This window comes from Muntiacus reevesi, chromosome 7, assembly GCF_963930625.1.
Source record: "Muntiacus reevesi chromosome 7, mMunRee1.1, whole genome shotgun sequence".
NCBI classification, from domain to species: Eukaryota; Metazoa; Chordata; class Mammalia; order Artiodactyla; family Cervidae; genus Muntiacus; species Muntiacus reevesi.
Genome location: NC_089255.1, coordinates 44,282,034 through 44,296,064, shown reverse-complemented (window position 1 = coordinate 44,296,064; position 14,031 = coordinate 44,282,034). Strand labels below are relative to the sequence as shown.

Sequence of the window (14,031 nt, the reverse complement as noted above, 5' to 3'; positions counted from 1 at the left end):
CTTCCTACCAGTGGAAAACTTGTCCCACACCCACTCACATCCACACACCCCTGTGCCCCTGCTCAAGCCTCTCTCAAGGCTGCTGAATGGAACCACTTCAGAAGCTAAAAACACATCTCAGGAGATGGGTGGTTTGGGGAAGAACAGGACTCCGGAAGCAATAGTAAAGAGGCCAACGTGCCAGCATCCCTCTGTCTCCAGGACTCTCCCAAGGAATGCCATATACAAAGCAGTTGAGAAACACAGTGTCAGAAAACACAGCAGCAACCTCCAGCTGCCCCCCACCCGGGGGCCACCCCCACTGGATTCTCAAATACAAGGGCATGTGCTCTCTTCACCTGCCCCTAGGACCTTCCCACCTGCCAGTGAGGCAGCAGTTAGGCATCCTCTCTTCCAGCGTGCCCTCCTAACCTACCACCACCTGTGTGGCCTCCTGCTCACCCCTCTGGGCTACCTCTCCTCCCCAAAGTGAGAAGACTAACCTCCACCTTGCAGAGTTACAGTGGGGATCAGCCCGATCCACACATACCATGAGCCATCCACAGTGCCTAGCCCAGAGTCAGGTCAACTAATGACAATACGCTGGGGTCAAAACCCCAACCTGCTGCAGACCTACTGGCTGGCCCCCTGCCCACCCTAACCATGCCCCATCCCAGGCTCCAGACGTCGGGGACCACAGCTTCCTTCTGCCACTGAGAAAGCTGACTGGATACGGATGGAGCAGCCTCCTCGCATCAGCTGCTCGCACAAAGAGAAGGAGGTAAGTGAAGTGTAGGATGCTGAGAAGCCCAGATCCCCTCTCCTCCCGGAAATCTGGGGTGCTCTCCCCCGTCAAGGAGTCCTAACATGATGGAAGTCTCTCTCCCATCTCCCCGCCTAGGCGCCCGGTCTGTCAGCTTTCCCACCCGATCTTTCTGGTCAAAAGGCCAGATTTCAGAGGCGGCCTTAGGGGTCCAGCAGTCAGGTCCCGGAGGTCGAGAACCGGCCAGAGCGCCCAAGGCTGGCCATACCCGCGGCGGGAGGCGGGAGGCGGGAGGCGGGGGTGGGGAGGGGGGGCGACAGGGAGTAGGCGGCTAACGCCTCGGAGCAATTTGACCCCTCCAGCCCAGCCCCGGACCGAGCACCCCATCCCGCCCGTCGAGCCCGCAGACGGGCGCTACTCACGGCGGGAGGCTACGCGGCCGCGGGCGTGGGAGCGCGGTGGGCACTGGGGGCCCGGCGGGGCGCGCTGCTCTCGGATCTGCTCTGCTCCCTGCGCGCCCGCCCGCAGAGCCACCGAGAAGGCGGAGCGGCGGGCCCCGTCCCAGGCGCCGGCTGGAGGCGCGCCCGGAGCCCCGAGACCAGGCTCTGAGCGCCGCCTGCCGGGAGTCCCCTCGGGGCACCCTGGGGTGAGGGCTGCAAGCCTCCCGGCCTGGTCGGATCGAGCACCTCCAAAAGCCTAGGTTCCCGGAGAAGGGGCGAGAGCCAGCCGCATGACCTGGCGTTTTCATGGACTCCTCCGCTTACATGCTTTGTGGCTTTGAACAAGTCAGCTAACCTAACCTGGAAATTGGTGTACATGAGCTGATACAGTCGATATAGCCTGGCGAGATCACTCAGAAAGCGGTATTTCCTTGTCCTCCGCTTCCACGCACGCACCGTGAGAGAAGTCCCACCAGGCAGCAGACCTCTTCCTTCCTCCCAGCCAGAGCGGAAACCTTACCATCCACGGTTCACAGTGGGCTGGGGGCCGTGATGGGGGTGGGGGGACACTTCCCTCCTCACCTCCCCGTCCGCTAACCCCCACCCCCACTTGGAAGCGGCCTGGCCTCAGTGCCCGCAGCCCTGCCTGGCACGTTGGTGAGTGACGCCTCGCATCACCCTCCTGCCTTCCCGAGTGAAAGACCGGGGAGTGAGTGGAGTGTTCCTCTCTTCCTCCTGCCAAAAATCCCGGGAGGAAAAAGGAATGAGAATGGAAGGGGTGGTGGAAGGAAATGGAAACAGAATGTAAATCAAGTTCAGTGGTCTTATTTCAAGACAAGAGGCTGTTTAAAGAAATGAAGGCCCCTTCCCAGAACCTCCCTCCCAGGCCATCCAGGCAGCTCCTCAGTATAGTCCCAGAGGACAGAGTTACAGATTCAGTCTTTTATTTGGTTCAAAGTCTTGGTCATGGCACTTGAACTTATTCTTTTTTTTTTTTTTAATTAATGTGTAGTGTTTTTTTTTTTTTTTCTTTTTCTTTTTTCTTTATTTTATTTATTTATTTTTTTGGCCATGCAGGTTCACCCACCAGGGATGGAACTCCCACCCCCTGCAGTGGAAGTGGGAAGTCTTAACCAGGGAAGTCCCTGACCTTGTTCTTCATCAGCAAAGTAGGCAAACACCCCTTCTTAGAGCATCTAACAGAACTACTGTGGGGCTGAAATGAGACAGAGTGTATAAGATGCACCTAGAGGATCTCTCTGGGGCTTCCCCGGTGGCTCAGCAGTAAAGAACCCGCCTGCCAATGCGGGAGATTTAGGAGCCTCCGGTTGGATCCCTGGGTTGGGAAGATCCCCTGGAGGAGGAAATGGCAACCCACACCAGTATTCTTGCTGGGAAATCCCATGGACAGAGGAGCCTGGCAAGCTACAGTCCATGGGGTTGAAAAGACACTATTTAATGACTGAGCACACACACACACACACACACACACACAAACACACAGGATCTCTACTCACATGAGCACCTCCCTGTCTCCAGTTAGCCTTACACACAAACACACACACACAAACACACACACACACACACACACACACACACACACACACACACACACACAGGATCTCTACTCACATGAGCAACTCCCTGTCTCCAGTTAGCCTTACACACATACACACACACACACACACACACACACACACACGATCTCTACTCACATGAGCAACTCCCTGTCTCCAGTTTAGCCCTCCTAGATACTGGGGTGCTGAGATGTACAGATGAACCAACCCTCCCCCACCCCCCAACTGACTGGTACCTCCGCATTTGTGACGGCCTCTAGAAAGATGCCCGGGCTTCCCTGTCCATAAACTTCACAACCTTCCAGGACAGCACAGGCTTTGAGCCACCTCTCCCAAGAGCACCAGGCTACCTTGAGTTGAGTAATATCCAAGACCAGAGGTGGCTCTCCAAGTCAATGGGCTCAGGAAGATACCCACTAGTAAAGTTTCTCCAGCATAAGGTGAAACCTTCATCCTCAGACCACCCTTCAAACACCTCCTCCCCCGTTTCCTGTTATCTATTGCTGTGTAACAAACCACCCCAGCCTTGTGACATGAAGCAGTTTTCTTCAACTCATGGTTTGAGGGTTAGAAGCACTGACAATGCACAGTATATATGGCTTATCTCTGCTCTTGGATGTCTGGTACTTCAACCAAGGAGACTTGAGTGGGTGGGAGTGACTTGAATGGCTGGGGGCTGGAATCATCTGGAAGGGTCTTCATTCACATGGCCAGACCCTGTACTACGATGAATGCAAGGCTGGGCTCAGCTGTGTTGCCCAAGCACCTACATGTCACCTTGCCATCCCTTCCCCCTCCGAGTTCATGCTTAATATCTCTTTTGCAGCAGCAATGTCCTTGTCCAAGGCAAAGTGAACATTCTTGGATTGACACACAGCAGTCAAAAAGTGCTCGTCAAAAGCGAGTCAAAAAATGCTGCAGCGCCAAGGGTCACTATCAGTCATTCCATCCAGCCTGGTCTTTTTTCAGATGAGGAAACTGAGGCTCAGAGAAGAGAGGTGACTTGCCCAAGGTCACACAGCTGGTAAGAGACAGAGCTAGAATTAGAGCCAGGCCCCCTCCTGATTCTGTTTGGTGCTCTTTCTTCTGTACCTGCCAGACGCATTGCCTAGAGAGGTACCATCTGGAAATGCATTGTGTGCTTTGGGTGGAGTGACTTCATCAGATGCTGAGGGCAGTGACTGAACACTGAACATGGGACCAAGGCAACAGTGGCAAGCAAGGGGAGACCCTGAGGGTGGCGGCAGCAAGGATACCTACTCCAGAATGAAGTCAAGAGGAGGTCCAGGTATTAACAGCTGAGAATTATGCACTCAGCCTCAGTTCCTGCATGGATCCAGATGCCTCCCCTGGCATTTAAGGCTCTGACCTTCATGTTCTCACTGCGTACACACATCCTCTTCCCTCTTGTGTGTGCACGTCTGCTCTCTTGCCAGCTTGGCTTATTGGCTGTTCCTGCCTCCATGTTTTTGTTTAAGGCTTTCCATCATCACTGCTTCATTCCATCCTACAAAATCCTGTCCATTCTTCAAGGGCCCTCTCAGGTATCATATCTTTCATGGAAACTTCCCTGATCTCACCTCTAGATGGCTCCTCCCATGAACCGTACCACTCTTGGTTTCTACCCAATTGACATTCCCTTTCCTCTATTTTAGTTGTAATGAGTGTGCACTTCTCTTCTCCTCAAGGGCAAGGACAACGCCTTGTTCATCTTTGTACCCATACCCTTCCTGATATCCCCAACCCAGCAAAGTCTGTTAAACTGAATTACTAGAATGTGAATGCCACAAGGTAAGGGCCCATAACTATCTTGTTTCCTACTGTCTCCCAAGGGTACCCAAGTGGCTAGCACTTACTCTCAGACAGAGAGATGTACAATTAATGTGAATAACTGGCACATTACATTAAAGGAGTTCTCAGCCCTGAGTGCACATCAGAATCACCCCAGGAGAGTCCTAAAATCCTAACACTCAGGCTGCACCCCACACCAATTACAGCAGAACTTTGGGAGTGGGATCTGGGCTTCAGCAGGGTTAAAACTCCCCAGGTGGTTCCAGTGTCCAGGCTGAGCATGACTTTGTTCATGTCCCAGAGACCCAGGGAAAAGAAAGCACCCTCCATCAGCCCACCAAACCACAGCCACACCTGAGCACTTGTGTTGTGCAAAACCCTCCACGGGCCTGTGAGACCGGTGAGTCCTGGGAGCCTGAAGCTTCCACAGGGTGAGAAGACAAGCCCACAGGACAGATGTAATCATGGGGGGTGGTAAAGGGCAACAAAAGTAGTGATACCCTAAAGGACCTAAAACACCCTTTGGTGCCTGGAACGTTTACAGAGGGGCAAATTCCCAGGTGGCTCGGTGGTAAAGAATCTGCCTGCCAGTGCAGGAGATGCAAGAGACACAGGTTTGACCCCTGGGTTGGGAAGATTGGCAGACTAGAGTCCCTGGGGTCACAAAAGAATTGGACTCAACTCAGTAACTAACCAACAACAAGTTTATGGAGCCTAGCAACCTGCTGATGAGGAGGCACGACCAGGATTTAGATGCTGCATGTGTGGGCTGGGGTAGCCAGCACTGGGGTTGGCATAGAAGATGTGGTCTGAGGGCTAAATGCAGGGACCCCATTGCCAGATGCCTACTGTGGATCCCAACACGCAACCTACTGTGTGGTCCTGGACAATCTTCGTCTGATTTTTTTGGCCATGTCACGCGGCGTGCACAATCTTAGTCCCCCAACCAGGGATGGAACCCATGGCCTCTGCAGCGGAAGCACAGAGTTGTAACCACTGGATGGCCAGGAAAACCCCCCAGGCAACCTCCTCAATCTCTCTGTGCCTCATTATCCCCATGCATTGTTGTGACCATCCCATTAGTTGTGGGTTATCTGTGCACTTAGATCAGTGTCTGGCGCTTAAGTGCTCAGTGAGTATTACTATATTTTAGTGTCCCTTAAATATCTGGTGTGAGCCCCGCTAGAGGAGGAGACGGATCTTACTCATCTTTACAGCCCACCCACTCCCAGCCTGACTCTAAGCAAGTGTCCAGTGAAGACTGGACTGCAGGCATGCAGTGGGTCCAGAGCTGACTGCTTTCTTCTGCTCTCACGGCAGCTCAGGAGAGGGCACAGGGGGTTCCTCCCCAGCGGGCTTGCCCCCTGGGGAGACGGCAGGCAGGTAGCCTCCTCCTCTCAAAGGTGGCCCCGTGGCCTGGTTCCTCAGCCCTGCCCGCCGTGCCCTGCGCCCTGCGCACTCTGCTCTCCCACACCCAGCCCGGCAGGTTCAGGGGATGGGGCAGGCTTGGCTGCCCTGCTCGGGAGGCCCACTGGCTTCTGCAGACAGAGGTGGCTGCTTTGACCTCTAGGCTGGCTGGACTTAGCAAGGCCTTGACCTCATCAGTGGGACAGAGCAGGGCAGGGGAGGAGAGAGAGAACAGGGCTGGGGCATCAGACACTTTGCCGTTCTCTGGAAGCCTGGAGGACAGGGAATACCCAGGCACATGCGCACACCCATTCACTCTGCAGACATTCAAGGGCACCCCCTGGGGCCAGGTGCTGGTAGAGGAGGGAGAGGTTTAATGCCCCGTCAAGTGTCAAGTCAACTCCAGCAGGCATTCTGAGGGGCCTGAGGATAGGAGGGGCTTGATTCAAACTTGAAAGAAGAGGACCAGGAGAGTAGGAGGTAGGTGAGGGAAGGACAGCACGTTAGCTGGGAGTAGCTGTGTGTATCAAGGGCTGGGGGCGTGAGACCACCTGCCATGTCCCGCCTCGACTCCCTCCTGAGCCAGCACAGGCATCACACTGTGGAATCAGGATCGAGGCACATGCTATCTCCTTCTGTTTAGGCAAGAGGTTGGTGACATGGGCATTGGGTGCTTGGCCAGGGATCCCAGACTATGCCCACCTTTAGGGCTATGAATTCCATCATCTTCTCTGGGCTCAGGAATTAGACAGGTCTAATTATATTTCTATTCAGCCACTTTCTGGGCAGGTCACTTCCCCTCTCTGAGCCTCAGCTGCCTCATCTGTAAAATGGGAATAATTAAACCTTTCTCCCCAGACCAGACAAAATATTTGAGAAAGCACAAATGTCCATTTCCCTCCCCAAACAGCTGGTTACTAGGACTTCCCTGGTGGTCCAGTGGTTAAGCCTCCACACTTCTGCTGCAGGGGTGTGGGTTGGATCCCTGGTCAGGGAATTGAGAAGTAAGATCCCGAATGCCGTGCAGTATAGCCAAAAAGAAAGAAAAAAAAAAAAAAACCAAGAAAACCAGATGGTTCCCTCTTTTAAGTTAGTCTGTCATTTGTGCCCTATCTCTCCAGCCATATTGTTCCTGCCACAGTCTCTGAATTACTTTTTTCCTTTCCCCTTCATTTATCCAAGGCTCAGTTCAATTCCAGCCACATTCATTTTATTATTATTTTTTTCACATTCACTTTAAAAGCATTTTCTGGGGACTTCCCTGGTGGGCCAGTGGCTAAGACTCTGTACTCTCAATACAGGGAACCCATGTTTGATCCCTAATCAGGGAACTAGATCCTACATGCCGCAACTACAACCCGGTGCAGTTAAACAAGTAAATATGTTTTAAAATTCCCTGGAATTCCCTGGTGATGTAGTGGTTAGCACTCCATGCTTCCACTGCAGGGGACAAGGGTTTGATCCCTGGTCAGGGAACTAGTGAACAAGGGTTTGATCCCTGATCAGGGCTTCCCTCATATCTCAGTTGGTAAAGAATCTGCCTGCAATGCAGGAGACCCGGGTTTGATTCCTGGGTCGGGAAGATCCACTGGAGAAGGGATAGGCTACCCACTCCAGTATTCTTGGGCTTTGCTTATGGCTCAGCTGGTAAAGAATCCACGTGCTTTGTGGGAGACCTGGGTTCAATCCCTGTGTTGGGAAGATCCCCTGGAGAAGGGAAAGGCTACCCACTCCAGGATTCTGGCCTGGAGAATTCCATGGACTGTATAGTCCACAGGGTCGCAGAGTCGGACACGACTGAGCGACTTTCGCTTTCACAGGAACTATGGTCCAGTGGTTAAGTCTGTGTGCTTCCACTGCAGGGGGCACAGGTTCGATCCTTCATGCTGCGTGGCCAAAAAATAGAAAAAAATATTAGTGAATAAATTACAAAATGATTACTAATCCTAGAAAGAACCAGAAGGGTGTATAAGTAAAGAAATGTTCATCCCAAGACACTAGAGCTCAACTTCAAGCTATGGAATAATATTTACATGTAATAATAATGGGAATAAACATGTATCTTATCTCAGTGGAGAATGGAATGAAGTGTGGGAAAACAAGTATGAGCACTAACCCCTGTTTCACAGTAGGAAGTCAATAGATAAGTAAAACTGAATAATAGTGAAAGGCATTATAATAATGTTTCTTGGAAACTTGGTGGTGAATAATGAAAAAACTTTCAAGGGTTGCACCTGGTGGCTTCTAGGGAATGATGCTTGAGAGAGGGACAGGAGGGAACAAGGGGTGCTGATTTCCAGTTATAAGACTTACAAAGTGTTTGTTCTTTAAAATAATGTACATTTGCTACTTTGGTAAAAAATCTAAAAAGAAAATAGGTGGGATCAGATTGACAGGAAAAAAGCAGATAAAATTACCGTTCAGCATATCAGAGTTCATAGTTTTCTCGGGCACTAAGAATAACTGAGCACTTACTGCATGGATGCCTGCATATATTATAATCCCCATTTTACAGATCAGACAGTGAGATTCACATGGTTGACTTGCAACAGAGAAGGGATTTGAATTCAGGTCGTCTGACTCCAGAATCCCAAGTATGCCATACCCTAAAACTCCAAGCTCTGCATTAACTTTAGGAAGAGCAAAAGTGGTAGAGGTGGGGGCAGGAGTGACCAGGATAAATCAAGCAGTATCCCATCAGACACAGCAAGACTCTTGGTTCCTCTCCCTATTGCTCCACCTAGCACTTGCTGGAGGATACAGCTTTGGATTTGGGATAATGAGTGAGAATGTCTCTGTGAGGAACAACCCGCCTAGGGAGACATCCTAGTGAGGGCAGTGGGGCCCTCATGAGAAGCAGAGCAGAGGCAACTCTGGCCCTCTCTGAGGGACAGAGGTCAGGAAAAGAAAGACAACGTCTTCTAGAGGTAAAATACACAATCACACATTATGCTTGGAGCAAAGCTCTATTTTTGGTAGTGTGTCCCCAACCTGCATGCCTCATACCCAGTCCCGAACAGGAAAGCTAGACCAACAACACACACAACCCACTTACACAGTTTATAAACTGGAAAATAAAGAAGTCTCCCAAAACAGAACAAAAAGACAAAAAGATGGGAAATATGGAGAAATATTCAGAAACAGACCTAAGAAGTCAACATTGGTCTAAAATTAGTATTAGAAGAGAAGAGACAAATTTAAAAGGGAGAAATCATTTTAAAAGAGAAGAATAAGAAAATTATCTTTGGCTAAAGAAATAAATGGGCTTTCCTCAGGGCTCAGTGATAGAAGAATCCACCTGCTAGTGTAGGAGATGCAAATTCAATCCCTGGGGTCAAGAAGATCCACGGAAGAAGGAAATGGCAACCCAATCCAGTATTCTTGCCTGGAAATCCCATGGACAGAGGAGCCTCGTGGACTACAGTCCATGGGGTGGCAAAAGAGTCTGACACGACTGAGTGCCTAAACAACAACAAAACCCAGGCTTAGGGAGAAGGCAGTCTGTTTGATCTAGAAGGAATCTGCTGTAGCTTTACAATCTCGCTATCTTTGTTCAATCTGTCGAAAGGCTTCTTCGTTCGTTAACCAGTGTACTGTATGAACCATGGGGCAAATTATCTCCTAATTTAAGACTTTATTGCTCAGAATATTGCATAATCACACATTCAACAAGCATTTATTGACTGTTGTGATGTGTGCCAGGCACTGTGCTAGAGATTAAGAATTCAGAGTTTTAAAAAGATATTCCGTCCTCTCTTGTTGATCTTTAAAGTCTTCTGGAAGAGATGGTGACAAGAAAACCCAACTGTGATAATTATCATATATCCAAAGGAATACATAAAGGAGATCTAACTCCTAACTCCTAGCATCAGACTTGGCTTAGCGACTGAACAACAAACAATAAAAGTCTTCAGGCTAAAAGAATATCTATACCAAGGCACATCAGAATGAAATTTCAAAACCCTAATAATAAAGAAAAAAATCCTAAAAGAATCCAGAGGATGAAAAACACCTTGTCTCAAGAAGAACATCAATCCAAACAACAGCAAACTTCCCACTTATCAAACCAAACTGTCCACTAAGTATGAGAGTAAAATGAAGCTATCCTTGCAAAATGGCTTAGAAATTTTATTACATGTATCCAATGTGAAAAAATTACTCTAGAAGTGTAGAAATGTTTAAAGTATCCAAAAACAGCATAATATGGGATCCAAACTATAGCCTGGGCTGTGTATGATCCAGAAAAATGGAATACAGCTGGAAAGAAAATAATTCCTAATTCTTTAGGGGCTTCTCAATCAAGTAGCCAAATTTCAGTGATATAGGATTATATCTCCTTCTTTAGGCACCCAATCCTGTTTCTTCAGAATGTCTTAGATTCATCAGACCCCTTAACTGTATTGATTCAGAACTCCGGGGATGGGGCTGAGGAATGGGAATCTTTAACAAGCCCCTCTAAAAGACTCAAATCTACACAAAAATGTGAGATCAAATGCATAATTGTTTCCAATAGGAATTACACATGTTATTGATTTTACATATTATTTCAATATTACTGGTTTTAAATAATTACCTATTATTGGTTTTAAATTTTGAAGTAACCTATAAGCAAAGAAGGAAATAGTTTACTACTTACAAAACAGAAAGAGACTCACAGACTTGGAGAACGAATTTATGGTTGCCAGGGAAGAGAGATGGGGGGAAAGGATACTTGGAGAGTCTGGGATGGACACGGACACATTGCTATGTTTAAAATGGATAGCCGAGAAGGACCTACCATGGAGCATGAGGAAATCTGCTCAATGTTATGAAGTAGGCTAGATGGGAGAAAAGTTTGGGGGAGAATGGATACATGTATACGTCTGGCTGAGTCCCTTCGCTGTTCACCTAAAACTGTCACAACACTGTTAATCTACTATCCCCCAATAGAAAATAAAAAATTTAAGAAAATTAATGCTTAAAAAAAAGAATGAATTAGTTTAACTATAAGTGCAGATCAAAATGTAATGGTATACATCTTGACAACACAAAAAGTAAATACCTATCAAATTTGGAAAGTGGCAAGGGGAGTTAAGGTAGAAGGAAGGGAATTTGCTGTAGTTTACACAATGTTTATAGTGGAAAACTCCTAAGGGAAATGACTGATACTGGGGTCAGGGCAGGGAGAAGACAAGATGAACCTAGAACATCTTGTGCTGGAAAGTAAGAAAGTGCTCCAAAATGGATGGGAATTACTGTATTGAGAAAAAGGAACCAGATGGAAGAGTCTCTTACTGGCCAGATTTGGAATAATTTGGGTGTTGAAATAAATAATGATGGGAATAATGATAGAATACTGAATATCATAGCATAAATATGCTATGCATGTGTTCTAATCTGATAACTTTTTAAAAAGCAACTTTATTGATGTGTAATTTTACATTCCATAAACCTATTTTTTTTTTAAATTTTATTTATGTATTTGGCTGTGCCAGGTCTTAGTTGTGGTCTGTGGAATCTTTAGTTGCAGCATACATGATCTACTTCCCTACCAGGGATTGAACCTGTGTCCCTATATTGGGAGCATGGAGTCTTAGCCACTGTACCAACAAGTGAAAGTGAAAGTCGCCCATTCTTGTCCAACTCTTTGCAACCTCACGGACTACACAGTCCATGGAATTCTCTGAGCCAGAATACTGGAGTGGGTAACCTTTCCCTTCTCCAGGGGATCTTTCCAACCCAGGAATCAAACCGGGGTCTCCTGCACTGCAGGCTGATTCTTTACCAACTGAGCTACCAGGGAAGCCCACTGGACCAACAGGGAAGTCCCTAATCTGATATTTAAAAATAAAAATTAAAGCAAGGCGAAGGAAAGAAAGGAAAGCTATTTCTCATAGGAAAATGCCAACTCATAAGTGTAGAAGAAATAATGGAATTAGAAAAGCCAGTGCTTTACCACCACATGTAATGAGTGATTAAGGCAGGATTCATCACTGGATATTACAACCATTGAGTGAAAGACTGTTAGAAAACAGGATGCTTACAGGGTTTCTAAGTATCACCCCACAGATTACTCCTCATTAATGACAGAGGGGAAAAGGTACTTTGACAATGCAGGAATCTGGCAGATAGCACCTTAATAAAATGTCCACATTTAGCATCAATAATAACAGCACTAGGAGTTCCCTGGTGCTCCAGTGGTTAAGGCTCTTTGCCTCCAACTCAGGGGTCATGGGTTCAACCCCTGGTCAAGGGATTAGGATTCCACATGCCACACAGCTAATAATAATAATAATAATAATAATAATAATAGGACAAACTGACCTCATGTGCCCACTGATATGTGGCACTGAGAAAGGTCTATGTAGCATCTATATAGTACTGTGTAGCATCTATGTAGTACTCCCTCCAAAAATATAGAAGCTGAAACTAATCATGAGGAAAGTATCAGACAAATCCAGATGGAGAAACATTCTGCAAAACAGCACACTTCTTTGGTTTTCTTTGTTTGGTTTGTTTTTTTAAAAATGGGCAAAGGTTTTATTTTATTTTTTAATTCCTTTTTTCTTCATTTATTTTTATTAGTTGGAGGCTAATTACTTTACAGTGTTGAAGTGGTTTTTGCCATACATTGACATGAATCAGCCATGGATCTACATGTGTTCCCCATCCCAATCCCCTCTCCCACCTCCCTCCGCATCCTATCCCTTTGTGTCTTCCCAGTGCACCAGCCCTGAGCACTTGTCTCATGCATCCAACCTGGGCTGGCGATCTGTTTCACACTTGCTAGTATACTAGTTTCAATGCTATTCTCTCAGAACATCCCACCCTCACCTTCTCCCACAGAGTCCAAAAGTCTGTTCTATATATCTGTGTCTCTTTTTCTGTTTTGCATATAGGGTTATCATTACCATCTTTTAAAATTCCATGTATATGCGTTAGTATACTGTATTGTTGTTTATATTTCTGGCTTACCTCACTCTGTATAATGGGCTCCAGTTTCATCCATCTCATTAGAACTGATTCAAATGTATTCTTTTTAATGGCTGAGTAATATTCCATTGTGTATATATACCATAGCTTCCTTATCCATTCGTCTGCTGATGGGCATCTAGGTTGCTTCCATGTCCTGGCTGTTATAAACAGCAACACACCTCTTTGAAAAACCAGCGTCATGAAAGAAAACCAAGACTATTCTACATTACATAAGCTGAATACACAGCAACTCAGATCAATATGTGATGAGTGATTGGTCCTGGATTTTTAAAAAGTTAGAGGGACATTATTGGACAATTGCAGAAATTTGAATATGAACATTTTATTACATAGTCATCTCCTCCTGGAAAGACTGAAGGCAGGAAGAGCAGGGGGCAAGAGAGGATGAGATGGTTGGATGGTATCACCGATTTAATGGACATGAATCTGAGCAAGTTCTGGAAGATAGTGAAGGACAGGGAAGCCTGGCATGCTGTAGTCCATGGGGTCGCAAAGAATCGGACATGAATGAGTGACTGAACAACAACAAATCAATTCTGTGTTTTCTGAGTGAGAGGACTGTATTGTGGTTATGGAGGAGAATGTCCTTCCTCTTCAGTCATGCATGTTGTAGGATTTTGGGGAGAAATGGCATCATGCCTATAACTATTCCTCAAATGGTTCAGCAAAAAGAGTATGTATATATGTAGAGTGAGAAAAAGCTATTAACAATTGAAACATCTGGGTGAATTCTTGCAACTTCTCTGTAAGTCTGAAATTTTTCGAAATTTAAAGCTGGAGAAAGGATTTCCTTGGTGGTCCAATGGATAAAAATCCGCCTGTCAAGCAGGGGACACAGGTTCTATGCCTGGTCCAGGAAGATCCATATGCCCCGGAGCAACTCAGCCCTGTGAACCACAACTACTGAGCCGGTGCTCCAGAGCCGGTGCTCCACAACAAGGGGAGCACCGCAGTGAGAAGCCCCTGCACCACCACAGCAGCGACGACCCACCACAACCAAAAATAAATACATTCTAAAAAAAGTAAAACATAATATTTATTATGATAATTAGCAGAAAAACGAAAACTAAAAATTGTTCAAAGTGGTTTTCATTGAGGA

The 14,031-nt window shown here is 47.1% G+C and overlaps 1 protein-coding gene across 5 annotated transcripts in view; it reads right to left on the bottom strand.

Moving 5' to 3' along the window:
* Positions 1-1,855, bottom strand: part of LOC136171903 (death-associated protein kinase 2-like) — an 80,497-nt gene extending 78,642 nt beyond the window's left edge. For 4 of the 5 annotated variants that reach the window (XR_010663934.1, XM_065940963.1, XM_065940960.1 and 1 more), the window contains exon 1: positions 1,165-1,290. The gene's annotated coding sequence lies outside the window, so the exon portion shown is untranslated. Of the gene's footprint in view, positions 1-1,164; positions 1,291-1,638 lie in introns of those variants that run through there. The other variant, XM_065940961.1, reaches the window with a different exon arrangement.
* Positions 1,856-14,031: the final 12,176 nt, after the last annotated feature.